Raw genomic sequence first — 15410 nt, 5'->3', positions numbered from 1 at the left:
AGTGTCTAAGTATTATAGATGGGATTACGGGAATAGAGCGGGGGATTAGGCCCAGGCAGGGTGCTGTTTCAGAGGGTTGGTGCAGACTCGATGGGCTGAATGGCCTCCTTCTGCACTGTAGGGATTGCAAGATTCTAATTGGGTGATTTCTAGCTGGTTGCAAACTGTACAGACAGCACATTCGAGATTTTTATGTTTATGCATATCTGGACTCCTGAAGTCGCCATCAGCTTCAGCGAGAGAATAACCCGAACAATTTCACCATCATTGATACTGCAAAATATAGGCCCCGGAAGAGTGCAGTTCAGCTGGAGGTCAATCGAACGGACCATTGTGTAGGTTCTTCCAAAGAGCAAATCAGTTAATCCCACTCCTGCCCATTTTTTTCATGCAAACTTTTTCTCCTTCAGGTATTTATTTAATTTGCTTTTGGAGGCTGTAACTGAATCCGTTTCCCCTGCCCTTTCAAACAGTGCAATCCAAACCCTGACCCACTCGTTATGTCCCTCATTTTCTGTTTCTCATGTTGCCTCTGGTTCGTTTACCAATCAGTTTAGAACCTTGCCCTCTTATTATCAACTCTTCAGTTTACGGAAACCGTTTCGCTTAACCCATTCCATCTAAACCCTTTCAGGATTTTGAACAACCTAATCTCCTCAGTTCTTCCCCTACATGCAAGAACAGTCCCTGCTGCTCCAGTCTTTCCTCACAACTGTAATCGCTCAAAGAACATAGAAAGATACAGCACAGAACAGGCCCTTCGGCCCACGATGTTGTGCCGAACCTTTGTCCTAGATTAATCATAGATCATAGAATTTACAGTGCAGAAGGAGGCCATTCGGCCCGTCGAGTCTGCACCGGCTCCTGGAAAGAGCACCCTACCCAAAGGTCAACACCTCCACCCTATCCCCATAACCCAGTAACCCCACCCAACACTAAGGGCAATTCTTGGACACTAAGGGCAATTTATCATGGCCAATCCACCTAACCTGCACATCTTTGGACTGTGGGAGGAAACCGGAGCACCCGGAGGAAACCCACACACATATGGGTGGGATATGCAGACTCCGCACAGACAGTGACCCAAGCCAGAATCGAACTGGGACCCTGGAGCTGTGAAGCAATTGTGCTATCCACAATGCTACCGTGCTGCCCTTAAGAACAAATTAATCTACACTATATCATTCTACCGTAATCCATGTACCTATCCAATAGCTGCTTGAAGGTCCCTAATGTTTCCGACTCAACTACTTCCACAGGCAGTGCATTACATGCCCCCACTACTCTCTGGGTAAAGAACCTACCTCTGACATCCCCCCTATATCTTCCAAATTCACCTTAAATTTACGACCCCTTGTAATGGTTTGTTCCACCCGGGGAATTCATATTTGTCCTTCCAAAATGGACAACCTCACACTTTTCAGGGTTAAACTCCATCTGCCACTTCTCAGCCCAGCTCTGCAGCTATGTCTCTTTGCAGCCGACAACAGCCCTCCTCACTATCCACAACTCCACCAATCTTCGTGTCGTCTGCAAATTTACTGACCCACCCTTCAACTCCCTCATCCAAGTCATTAATGAAAATCACAAACAGCAGAGGACCCAGAACTGATCCCTGCGGTATGCCACTGGTAACTGGGATCCAGGTTGAATATTTGCCATCCACCACCACTCTCTGACTTCTATCGGTTAGCCAATTCGTTATCCAACTGGCCAAATTTCCCACTATCCCATGCCTCCTTACTTTCTGCATAAGCCTACCATGGGGAACCTTATCAAATGCCTTACTAAAATCCATGTACACTACATCCACTGCTTTACCTTCATCCACATGCTTGGTCACCTCCTCAAAGAATTCAATAAGACTTGTAAGGCAAGACCTACCCCTCACAAATCCACGCTGACTATCCCTAATCAAGCAGTGTCTTTCCAGATGCTCAGAAATCCTATCCCTCAGTACCCTTTCCATTACTTTGCCTACCACCGAAGTAAGACTAACTGGCCTGTAATTCCCAGGGTTACCCCTATTCCCTTTTTTGAACAGTGGCACGACATTCGCCACTCTCCAATCCCCTGGTACCACCCCTGTTGACAGTGAGGACGAAAAGATCATTGCCAACGGCTCTGTAATCTCACCTCTTGCTTCCCATAGAATCCTTGGATATATCCCATCAGGCCCGGGGGACTTGTCTATCCTCAAGTTTTTCAAAATGCCCAACATATCTTCCTTCCTAACAAGTATTTCCTCGAGCTTACCAGTCTGTTTCACACTGTCCTCTCCAACAATATGGCCCCTCTCATTTTGTAAATACTGAAGAAAAGTACTCGTTCAAGACCTCTCCTATCTCTTCAGACGCAATACACAATCTCCCGCTACTGTCCTTGATCGGACCTACCCTCGCTCTAGTCATTCTCATATTTCTCACATATGTGTAAAAGGCCTTGGGGTTTTCCTTGATCCTACCCGCCAAAGATTGTTCATGCCCTCTCTTAGCTCTCCTAATCCCTTTCTTCAGTTCCCTCCTGGCTATCTTGTATCCCTCCAGCGCCCTTTCTGAACCTCGTTTCCTCAGCCTTACATAAGTCTCCTTCTTCCTCTTAACAAGACATTCAACCTCTCTTGTTAACCATGGTTCCCTCACTCGACCATCTCTTCCCTGCCTAACAGGGACATACATATCAAGCACACGTAGTACCTGTTCCTTGAACAAGTTCCACATTTCACTTGTGTCATTCCCTGACAGCCCATGTTCCCAACTTATGCACTTCAATTTTTGTCTGACAACATCGTATTTACCCTTCCCCCAATTGTAAACTTTGCCCTGTTACACGCACCTATCCCTCTCCATTATTAAAGTGAAAGTCACAGAATTGTGGTCACTATCCCCAAAATGCTCCCCCACTAATAAATCTATCACTTGCCCTGGTTCATTACCAAGTACCAAATCCAAGATGGCCTCCCCTCTGGTCGGACAATCAACATACTGTGTTAGAAAAGCTTCCTGGACACACCGCACAAACACCACCCCATCCAAACTATTTGATCTAAAGAGTTTCCACTGAATGTTTGGGAAGTTGAAGTCACCCATGACTACTACCCTGTGACTTCTGCCCCTTTCCAAAATCTGTTCCTCCACATCTCTGCTACTATTGGGGGGCCTATAGAAAACTCCCAACAAGGTGACTGGCTCATCCCTGGAACCATTCCAGCAAATCTCTTTGGCATGCTCTCCAAACCCCTCATGCCCATCCTGAACTGCTGTGCCCACAATTGGACCCAATACTCCAGTCGGGGCCAAATTAATGTTTTTTTTTTCCTTTATAAATTTGGAGTACCCAATTCATTTTTTCCAATTAAAGGGCAATTAAGCGTGGCCAATCCACCTAACCTGCACATCTTTTGGGTTTGTGGGGTGAGACCCACGCAAACAAGGGGACCAGGATCCAACCTGGGAACTCGGCGCCATGAGGAAGCAGTGCTAACCACTGCGCCACCATGCTGCCCAAATTAATGTTTTATGTGGATTTAGCAATGTTCTCTCCAGTGTACCGGCCAATATTAATCCTACACCCAACACTTAAATCAGTTTATCTTCTCTGCCCTTTGAGACAGCTTGCTGTGCACAAGTTTGCTTCTACAGTTTCTAGAACTGGCTATGAAACATTTCAGTTCATCAAAGGCACTATATAAATGCAAGTCATTCCTTCACTTTAGAATAAACCATCTTTGTCCAACTGCCAACAATGCAAGAGCCTAAATGAGAATACAATCCACTACGTACTGGAGGGAACCATTGAACCTCACTGAACGATTTCCCCAGTACCAGCTGAATTACCCTGACGAGGTACTCCCTCCTGCAGCACGAGGGGGTGGGGTAGATTAACCGCAATCTAAAAAAGAGGGCTGAATGGCCTCAGCCTGTTCATAGTGTCAGCAACCTATCGCAGCAGGCTGAGGTGGGGAAGAGATTGCTGTTAGATATCCCCATCAAATTCGATATCACCTCGTCAAAGAATAGGGCAGCATTGAAAGTCATCATTTTATGATATTCAGACACAGATCGTAACGGTGGCGGGTTCACTGGACAGAGGTCAGGAGCAGCAACCCTGCTCTATCTCCAGCCCGCGGACATCTACTAAGTACAGCCTGGCTCCCTCAACATGACCCAGGGACAGAAGTTGTCAGCTGATCAAAAAATAATTCAGGTCACAGCTGGCTGGTGTGAAAGCCACCCCTGGCTCATTTAAGGCACAGTGCTGGAATGCCGGATATCCTGAACAGTAATCCAGTAACAGGATCGCTGATGTGGAGCGTGTGTTTATGTACATAGAGCAGGATGCAGTTATGATGTGAAAGAGCTCTCCCACAGACTATGTCCTGAACGCAAACAGGGAACCTCCCACTAATGTAAACTGAGCCGGCAGCCTCGGACATTTCTTTCAGAAAGTAACATTTTAAGATCCAGTACTGGAGCCATTTAAGACCGACTGTGGTGAGTGGTGTGTGTTTGGGATGAACAGGCAGCTTCCAGCCTGTGGCTCCCACGGCTCTAAACCACTGGAGGTTCCCTCACATAATGTCTGGCTTTGTAGCGGACGAACCAGCAGAGCCTGGTTAGATTTAAAACCAGCACAGATTAGAGGGGCACGAGAGATTGGAAACCTGTTCCAGCCTTTAGAGAAACTATTGCGCCTCCCTCAGCCCTTCAGGATATATCAGCAGGCAGGGGAGATCCAGCCACTGCAGTCCCATTCTGGCTGAATTCACATGGTTAAGCTGCGAGTGTACAAAGTCTCCGTCAACAATTTTTGCAGAACAATGATCTCTTCGTGCTTCAGTCAGAACGAGGCTATTCAGCCCTTCATGTCTGCTCTTTGAGAGAGCTATTCAATTAATCCCACATCTCCCTCGCTTTCCCCCGCCCCCCCATAGCCCTGCATATTTTTCCGTTTCAAGTATCTATGCAAACCCCTTTTGAAAGTTATTACTGATAGTAGTAAGGGCATGGAATGCCCTGCCTGCAACAGTAGTGGACTTGCCAACACTAAGGGCATTCAAATGGTCATTGGCTAGACATATGGACGATGAGGGAATAGTGTAGATGGGCTTTTGGGTGGTTTCACAGGTCGGCGCAACATCGAGGGCCGAAGGGCCTGTACTGCGCTGTAATGTTCTATGTTCTATGATGCTGCTTCCGCCGTCCATTCAGGCAGCATGTTCCAGATCTGATCAATGCGCTTCGTATAAAAAATTCTCATCTCCCCATCTGGTTCTTTTGCCAATTCTCTTCAATCTGTACCTGATTGCCAGTGGAAACAGCTGATCCATATTTACTCTATCAATAACTCGCACAATTCTGAGCATCTCGATTATATCAATCCTCAACCTTCTCTGTTCCAAGAACAATCCCAGATCCTCTAATCTATGAGAGTGGTGAACTCAATTCAGTACATCTCCTCTGCACCTTCTCAAAGGCTTTGAGTTTGATGTTCTTCCTGAAGCGTGCGGCCCATAATCAGATTTCCACTTGTTTCTTCCCCAACAGGTGACCACAGGCTCACTTGATCAAACAAGTTTCTCTTTATCCGACCAATCAGCCCTCTCGGCCACAACACTCCTGGCAACACCATTCTATTGATCGCTGCACCCAATCACCACAATAGAGACTTCAACAGTGAACAGGACATAACAGAGAGATCACCAAAGATCTTTTGAGGTGCAGATTGACAGGAAACTCACCAGGATGTGTCAATGGTGACAGAAGGAAACAAGGAAGATTGTTCTGTGGCAACTTGTGGTGTGGAACCAGCCAGCGATGCCCACATCACTAGAATGAATGAAACAAAAGTTGGATTCTTGATGAAGATGGGTGCAAGTTCATCAAGTCTGATATCTATTTGTTAGTTTAAAAAAGGCCCCTATGGGCCAATGACGGAGGCTAACACTCCAACAAAACAAAGAAATGTACAGCACAGGAACAGGCCCTTCGGCCCTCCAAGCCCGTGCCGACCATACTGCCCGACTAAACTACAATCTTCTACACTTCCTGGGTCCGTATCCTTCTATTCCCATCCTATTCATATATTTGTCAAGATGCCCCTTAAATGTCCCTATCGTCCCTGCCTCCACTACCTCCTCCGGTAGTGAGTTCCAGGCACCCACTACCCTCTGCGTAAAAAACTTGCCTCGTACATCTACTCTAAACTTTGCCCCTCTCACCTTAAACCTATGCCCCCTAGTAATTGACCCCTCTACCCTGGGGAAAAGCCTCTGACTATCCACTCTGTCTATGCCCCTCATAATTTTGTATACCTCTATCAGGTCGCCCCTCAACCTCCTTCGTTCCAGTGAGAACAAACCGAGTTTATTCAATCGCTCCTCATAGCTTATGCCCTCCATACCAGGCAACATTCTGGTAAATCTCTTCTGCACCCTCTCTAAAGCCTCCACATCCTTCTGGTAGTGTGGCGACCAGAATTGAACACTATACTCCAAGTGTGGCCTAACTAAGGTTCTATACAGCTGCAACATGACTTGCCAATTCTTATACTCAATGCCCCGGCCAATGAAGGCAAGCATGCCATATGCCTTCTTGACTACCTTCTCCACCTGTGTGGCCCCTTTCAGTGATCTGTGGACCTGTACTCCTAGATCTCTTTGACTTTCAATACTCTTGAGGGTTCTACCATTCACTGTATATTCCCTACCTGCATTAGCCCTTCCAAAATGCATTACCTCACATTTGTCCAGGTTAAACTCCATCTGCCATCTCTCCGCCCAAGTCTCCAGACAATCTAAATCCTGCTGTATCCTCAGACAGTCCTCATCGCTATCCGCAATTCCACCAACCTTTGTGTCGTCTGCAAACTTACTAATCAGACCAGTTACATTTTCCTCCAAATCATTTATATATACTACAAAGAGCAAAGGTCCCAGCACTGATCCCTGTGGAACACCACTGGTCACAGCCCTCCAATTAGAAAAGCATCCCTCCATTGCTACCCTCTGCCTTCTATGGCCTAGCCAGTTCTGTATCCACCTTGCCAGTTCACCCCTGATCCCGTGTGACTTCACCTTTTGTACTAGTCTACCATGAGGGACCTTGTCAAAGGCCTTACTGAAGTCCATATAGACAACATCTACTGCCCTACCTGCATCAATCATCTTAGTGACCTCCTCGAAAAACTCTATCAAGTTAGTGAGACACGACCTCCCCTTCACAAAACCGTGCTGCCTCTCACTAATACAGTGTGGTGCCAAGGGAGCACTGCCCTATTAACGGTACCATTAAACCTCTATCCAGCCATTCAGGTAAACATAAAAGACCATAAGACGTAGGAGCAGAAGTAGGCCATTCGGCCCATCAAGTCTGCTCCACTATTCAATGAGATCATAGCTGATCTGATACAATCTTCAACTCCACTTTCCGACCTTCTCCCCATAACCCTGCATTATCTTCCTGATTAAAATCTGTCTGTCTCAGCCTTGAACATATTTAATGATTCAGCCTACACGGTGGTAAAGAATTGCACAGATACCCTCTCTCACACTTACCCTTCTCTCCCTCCCTCACTTACCCCTCACCCTCACACACACTTACCCCCTCTCTCTCTCACTTACCCCTCACACTCTCACTTACCCCCCCTCTCTCTCTCTCACTTACCCCCCTCTCTCTCTCACTTACCCCCCCTCTCTCTCTCTCACTTACCCCCCCTCTCTCTCTCACTTACCCCCCCTCTCTCTCTCACTTACCCCCCCTCTCTCTCTCACTTACCCCCCCTCTCTCTCTCACTTACCCCCCCTCTCTCTCTCACTTACCCCCCCTCTCTCTCTCTCACTTACCCCCCCTCTCTCTCTCACTTACCCCCCCTCTCTCTCTCACTTACCCCCCCTCTCTCTCTCACTTACCCCCCTCTCTCTCTCTCACTTACCCCCCTCTCTCTCTCACTTACCCCCCCTCTCTCTCACTTACGCCCCCTCTCTCTCACTTACGCCCCTCTCTCTCTCACTTACCCCCCTCTCTCTCTCTCTCACTTACCCCCCTCTCTCTCACTTACCCCCCTCTCTCTCTCACTTACCCACCTCTCTCTCTCACTTACCCCCCTCTCTCTCTCACTTACCCCCCTCTCTCTCTCACTTACCCCCCTCTCTCTCTCTCTCACTTACCCCCCTCTCTCTCTCACTTACCCCCCTCTCTCTCTCACTTACCCCCCTCTCTCTCTCACTTACCCCCCTCTCTCTCTCACTTACCCCCCTCTCTCTCTCTCACTTACCCCCCTCTCTCTCTCTCACTTACCCCCCTCTCTCTCTCACTTACCCCCCTCTCTCTCTCACTCTGGGTATTTTCTCTTTCTCTAACTTCCTCCCCTCTCTCTCCCTCTGCAATTTTCTCTCTCTCTCCCTCTGGGTATTTGCCCTTTCTCTCACTCCCCTCTCTCCCCCTCTGGGATTTTCTCCCTCCCTCACTTCTCTCTCTGTGTGTATTTTCTCTTTCTCTCACTCACTCCCCTCTCTCTCCCTTTGGGATTTTCACTCTCCCTCACTCACTCCTCTCTCTCTCTCTCTCTCTCCCTCTGGGTATTTTCTCTCCCTCTCTCCCTCTGGGTATTTTCTTTTTCTCACTCACTCCCCTCTCTCTACCTCTGGGATGTTCCCTCGCACACTCACTCCTCTCTCTCTCTCTCCTTCTAGGATTTTCTCTCTCACTCTGGGTATTTTCTCTCTCTCCCTCCCTCTGGGTATTTTCTCTCTCTCTCACTTACCCCCCTCTCTCTCTCCCTCTGGGGATTTTCTCCTTCTCTCCCTCTGGGGATTTTCTCCTTTCTCTCCGGGGATTTTCTCTCTCTCTCACACACTTACCCCTCTCTCTCCCTCTGGGGATTTTCTCATTCTCTCTCTCTCTCACACACTTACCCCTCTCTCTCCCTCTGGGGATTTTCTCATTCTCTCTCTCTCTCACACACTTACCCCTCTCTCTCCCTCTGGGGATTTTCTCCTTCTCTCTATCTCTCTCCGGCCGCCATTTTCCGCCGCCGCCGATCGGCGACGTGTACATGGTGACGTCACACGGCGCTGCGCCATGACGTCACTGCGCCGACCGTTAGACACGGTTTAAATATAAGCAATTTAATTTTAGTTTAATTCTGAGGGTTTCGGGCGGAAAGGCGGTTCTCCGGCCCCGGGCACCAACTTCGCCGCGTTGATAAACCGGCGGCAGAAACTTCCATGTTCCCGGCTCCGCCACGGAAAATGCCGAAGCCGAGCTCGGCTTCTTAAAGGGACCGCCACCTGCAACCCGAGCCCACTCAGCAGCGGCCATTCAGCCCGTCCAGCCACTACTGGCTCTTTGCAAAAGTTAGCCAATTAGAACTCTGCCCTTTCCCCTTGACGCTGCAGTTTTCCCCTTCATATATTTATCCGGCTCCTGTCCTGGAATCTGAGATTGAATCTGCTCTTGGCTCCCTTCCCAGCATGAAGAAAAATTCCCCTCATGTTGCATCATTTTCATTTTCATTTCATTTCATCAGCCTCCTCTGGTTACCTATGGATCTGTCGGTATCTTGTGTGTAGCAGCAAATATCTATCCTCTCCAGTATCCTAGCAAACGTTCACAAGAGATTGAAACTGTCACTAAGAATTTGACTAAATGAAATTTGATAGGCCAGGAAGTCTGTAAAAGGGTTATAAAATCCCCTCCCCCCTTTCTTATGACTTCACCTTTCCCTATCTCTGTAATCACCTTAATTTAAAAAAAAATAATCTTTATTGTCACAAGTAGGTTTAAATTAACACTGCAATGAAGTTACTGTGAAAAGCCCCTAGCCGCCACACTCCGGCGCCTGCTCGGGTACACAGAAGGAGAATTCAGAATGTCCAATTCATCTAACAAGCACGTCTTTCGGGACTTGTGGGAGGAAACCTATTCCAACCTTGGATTCACCTGAGAACCAACCACCTGGGAATTTAACTTCAAGAAGCCTCAGCTTACTGAGAATCCTCTGCTTTACAAGACTTTCACTTCAACTCAAGCATCAACTCATCTAAGAAGCTATAGGTCTATTATGGAAGAGAATCAGCCACTCATTAAGTGTATTTTTTACCTTCATCTGAACCTTTGTATGTGTGTTAGTGTGTGTGAGATAAGTGAATGAGACTTTGTGTTTTAAACATCCAGGACAGTGTATGAGAATAAATAATCTTTATTTTTAAAACTAGCAAAACGGAATTATTTAAATTGGATCAATAACTCTGGGTAAGATAAAACACACCATTTATAAACAAAAATATGGATCACAGGCAATGAAAAAGGACACATCAGTTCTGTCTGGGACTAAATTGTTAATTAGGAATGAAATTAAATCAATAGCACTAAACGACATAGGATCAGATGATGTGGAGTCTGTGTGGGTAGAGTTGAGGAACCACAAAGGCAAAAAAAACATAATGGGAGTTATGTACAGGCCTCCTATCAGTGTTCAGGACCAGGGGCACAAAATGCACCACAAAATAGAAAGGGCATGTCAGAAAGGCAAGATCACAGTGATCATGGGGGACTTCAATATGCAGGTGGACTGGGTAAATAATGCTGCCAGTGGACCTAAGGAAAGGGAATTCATTGAATGTTTACAGGAGGGCTTTTTGGAACAGCTTGTGATGGAGCCCACGAGGGAACAGGCCATTCTGGACTTAGTGTTATGTAATGCGCCAGACTTGATAAAAGATCTTAAAGTAAGGGAACACTTAGGAGGCAGTGATCATAATATGGTAGAATTCAATCTCCAATTTGAAAGAAAGAAGGTAGAATCAGATGTAAAGGTGTTACAGTTAAATAAAGGTAACTACAGGGGCATGAGGGAGGAACTGATGAACATCGACTGGGAGCAGAGCCTAGTGGGAAAGACAGTAGAACAGCAATGGCAGGAGTTTCTGGGAGTAATTGAGGACACAGTATAGAGGTTCATCCCAAAGAAAAGAAAGGTTATCAGAGGGGGGATTAGGCAGCCATGGCTGACAAAGGAAGTTAGGGAATGCATCAAAGCAAAAGAGAAAGCCTATAATGTGGCAAAGAGTAGTGGGAAGTCAGAAGATTGGGAAGGCTACAAAAACAAACAGAGGATAACAAAGAGAGAAATAAGGAAAGAGAGGATCAAATATGAAGGTAGGCTAGCCAGTAACATTAGGAATGATAGTAAAAGTTTCTTTAAATACATTAAAAACAAACGGGAGGCAAAAGTTGACATTGGGCCGCTCCAAAATGCCGCTGGTAATCTAGTGATGGGAGACAAGGAAATAGCTGAGGAACTAAATAAGTACTTTGCGTCAGTCTTCACAGTAGAAGACATGAGTAATATCCCAACAATTCCGGAGAGTCAGGGGGCAGAGTTGAATATGGTAGCCATCACAAAGGAGAAAGTGCTAGAGAAACTAAGAGGTCTAAAAATTGATAAATCTCCGGGCCCAGATGGGCTACATCCTAGAGTTCTAAAGGAGATAGCTGAAGAAATAGTGGAGGCGTTAGTTATGATCTTTCAAAAGTCACTGGAGTCAGGGAAAGTCCCAGAGGATTGGAAAATTGCTGTTGTAACCCCCCTGTTCAAGAAGGGAACAAGGAAAAAGATGGAAAATTATAGGCCAATTAGCCTAACCTCGGTTGTTGGCAAGATTCTAGAATCCATCATTAAGGATGAGATTTCTAAATTCTTGGAAGTGCAGGGTCGGATTAGGACAAGTCAGCATGGATTTAGTAAGGGGAGGTCGTGCCTGACAATCCTATTAGAGTTCTTTGAAGAGATAACAAATAGGTTAGACCAAGGAGAGCCAATGGATGTTATCTATCTTGACTTCCAAAAGGCCTTTTATAAGGTGCCTCACGGGAGACTGCTGAGTAAAATAAGGGCCCATGGTATTCGAGGGAAGGTACTAACATGGATTGACGATTGGCTGTCAGACAGAAGGCAGAGAGTTGGGATAAAAGGTTCTTTTTCGGAATGGCAACCAGTGACGAGTGGTGTCCCGCAGGGTTCAGTGTTGGGGCCACAGCTGTTCTCTTTATATATTAACGATCTAGATGACGGGACTGGGGGCATTCTGACTAAGTTTGCCGATGATACAAAGATAGGTGGAGGGGCAGGTAGTATGGAGGAGGTGGGGAGGCTGCAGAAAGATTTAGACAGTTTAGGGGAGTGGTCCAAGAAATGGCTGATGAAATTCAACGTGGGCAAGCGCGAGGTCTTGCACTTTGGAAAAAAGAATAGAGGCATGGACTATTTTCTAAACGGTGACAAAATTCATAATGCTGAAGTGCAAAGGGACTTGGGAGTCCTAGTCCAGGATTCTCTATAGACTCATAGACAGAGTGGATAGTCAGAGGCTTTTCCCCGGGGTAGAGGGGTCAATTACTAGGGGGCATAGGTTTAAGGTGAGAGAGGCAAGGTTTAGAGTAGATGTATGAGGCAAGTTTTTTACGCAGAGGGTAGTGGGTGCCTGGAACTCGCTACCGGAGGAGGTGGTGAAAGCAGGGACGATAGTGACATTTAAGGGGCATCTTGACAAATACATGAATAGGATGGGAATAGAGGGATACGGACCCAGGAAATGTAGAAGATTGTAGTTTAGTCGGGCAGCATGGTCGGCACGGGCTTGGAGGGCCGAAGGGCCTGTTCCTGGGTCATTTCTTTGTTCTTTGTTCTTTGTAAACTTGCAGGTTGAGTCCGTAATTAAGAAAGCAAATGCAATGTTGTCATTTATCTCAAGAGGCTTGGAATATAAAAGCAGGGATGTACTTCTGAAGCTTTATAAAGCACTAGTTACATAAGAACATAAAAACTAGGAACAGGAGTAGGCCATCTGGCCCCTCGAGCCTGCTCCGCCATTCAATGAGATCATGGCTGATCTTTGTGGACTCAGCTCCACTCTCCGGCCCGTACACCATATCCCCGAATCCCTTTATTCTTTCGAAAGGTATCTATCTTTTTCTTAAAAACGTTTAAAGAAGGAGTCTCAACTGCTTCACTGGGCAAGGAATTCCAGAGATTCACAACCCTTTGGGTGAAGAAGTTCCTCCTACACTCCGTCCTAAATCTACTTCCCCTTATTTTGAGGATATGCCCCCTAGTTCTGCTTTCCCCGACCAGTGGAAACAACCTGCCCACATCTATCCTATCTATTCCCTTCATAATTTTATATGTTTCAATAAAATACCCCCGCATCCTTCTAAACTCCAATGAGTACAGTCCCAGTCAACTCAACCTCTCGTCATAATCTAATCCCCTCAACTCTGGGATCAACCTAGTGAATCTCCTCTGCACTCCCTCCAGTGCCAATATGTCCTTTCTCAGGTAAGGAGACCAAAACTGAACACAATACTCCAGATGTGGCCTCACCAACACCTTATACAATTGCAGCATAACCTCCCTAATCTTGAACTCCATCCCTCTAGCAATGAAAGACAAAACTCGATTAGCCTTCTTAATCACCTGTTGCACCTGCACACCAACTTTTTGCGACTCGTGCACCAGCACACCCAGGTCCCTCTGCACAGCAGCATGTTTTAACATCTTACCGTTTAAATAATCCATTCTGCTGTTATTCCTCCCAAAATGGATAGCCTCACACTTGGCAACATTGAATTCCATCTGCCAGACCCTAGCCCATTCACCTAACCTATCCAAATCCTTCTGCAGACTTCTGGTATCCTCTGCACTTTTTGCTTTACCACTCATCTTAATGTCGTCTGCAAACTTTGCCACATTGCACTTGGTCCCCAACTCCAAATCGTCTATGTAAATTGTGAACAACTGCGGGCCCAACACTGATCCTTGAGGGACCCCACTAGTTACAGGTTGCCAACCAGAGAAACACCCATTTATCCCCACTCTCTGCTTTCTGTTAGTTAACCAATCCTCTACCCATGCTACCACTTTACCCTCAATGCCATGCATCTTTAGTTTATGCAGCAACCTTTTGTGTGGCACCTTGTCAAAAGCTTTCTGGAAATCCAGATAAACCACATCCATTGGCTCCCCGTTATCTACTGCACTGGTAACGTCCTCAAAAAATTCTACCAAATTAGTCAGACCCTTTATGAACCCATGCTGCGTCTGCCCAATGGGACAATTTCCCTCCAGGTGCCCCGCTATTTCCTCCTTAATGACAGATTCCAGCATTTTCCCTACAACCGAAGTTAAGCTTACCGGCCTATAATTACCCGCTTTCTGCCGACCTCCTTTTTTAAACAGTGGTGTCACGTTTGCTACTTTCCAATCCTCTGGGACCACCCCAGAGTCTAGTGAGTTAGGCCCCATTTAGAATACTGTGAGCAATTTTGGGCCCCACACCTCAGGAAGGACATACTGGCACTGGAGCGGGTCCAGCGGAGATTCACACGGATGATCCCAGGAATGGTAGGCCTAACATACGTTGAACGTCTGAGGATCCTGGGATTATATTCATTGGAGTTTAGGAGGTTGAGGGGAGATCTAATAGAAACTTACAAGATAATGAATGGCTTAGATAGGGTGGACGTAGGGAAGTTGTTTCCATTAGCAGGGGAGACTAGGACCCGGGGGGGCACAGCCTTAGAATAAAAGGGAGGCACTTTAGAACAGAGATGAGGAGAAATTTCTACAGCCAGAGAGTGGTGGGCCTGTGGAATTCATTGCCACAGAGGGCAGTGGAGGCCGGGACGTTGAGTGTCTTTAAGACAGAAGTTGATAAATTCTTGATTTCTCGAGGAATTAAGGGCTATGGAGAGAGAGCGGGTAAATGGAGTTGAAATCAGCCATGATTGAATGGTGGAGTGGACTAGATGGGCCGAATGGCCTTACTTCCGCTCCTATGTCTTATGGTCTTATGGTCTAAATTGGGGGCTGGTTTAGCACAGTGAGCTAAATAGCTGGCTTGCAAAGCAGGACAATAACAGCAGCGCAGGTTCAATTCCCGTACCGGCCTCCCCGAACAGGCGCCGGGATGTGGCGACTAAGGGCTTTTCACAGTAACTTCATTGAAGCCTACTTGTGACAATAAGCCATTATTATTAATGCAGAATAAAATCCATTGCAAATGAGTTGAATTTTATGTGAAAGGAATTGGAAATAGAAGGGAAAAGTAACAAAATTGTGGAACAAAGCAAATGGGATTACAGCAGAAAGCTTTGTGAATACTAACAATAGAAAGATGAATGCTTTTGGTGTAAAAGCATTTATTCCAGAGGAGCACTTAAACTTGGCCAAAATTAGTATTCCTAAACATGGCCTAAAACATTAACAAGAACCTAGTATGTAATAATAATCTTTATTATTGTCACAAGTAGGCTTACATTAACACTGCAATGAAGTTACTGTGAAAAGCCCCTAGTCGCCACATTCCGGCGCCTGTCCGGGTACACAGAGGGAGAATTCAGAATGTCCAA

General features: G+C 46.4%; 1 protein-coding gene across 1 annotated transcript in view; it reads right to left on the bottom strand.

The window, feature by feature from the left end:
- The window catches only part of LOC140398872 (protein transport protein Sec16A-like), an 85395-nt gene extending 76330 nt beyond the window's left edge, over window positions 1-9065 (bottom strand). The window contains exons 1-2 of the mRNA XM_072487815.1: window positions 8969-9065; window positions 5741-5828 (exon numbers count right to left, since the gene is read on the bottom strand). The gene's annotated coding sequence lies outside the window, so the exon portion shown is untranslated. The remainder of the gene's footprint in view (window positions 1-5740; window positions 5829-8968) is intronic.
- Window positions 9066-15410: the final 6345 nt, after the last annotated feature.

Source organism: Scyliorhinus torazame, chromosome 22 (genome assembly GCF_047496885.1).
Source record: "Scyliorhinus torazame isolate Kashiwa2021f chromosome 22, sScyTor2.1, whole genome shotgun sequence".
NCBI classification, from domain to species: domain Eukaryota; kingdom Metazoa; phylum Chordata; class Chondrichthyes; order Carcharhiniformes; family Scyliorhinidae; genus Scyliorhinus; species Scyliorhinus torazame.
Note: the sequence above shows the minus strand (reverse complement) of the source record. Positions and strands in the feature narration are given on the sequence as shown.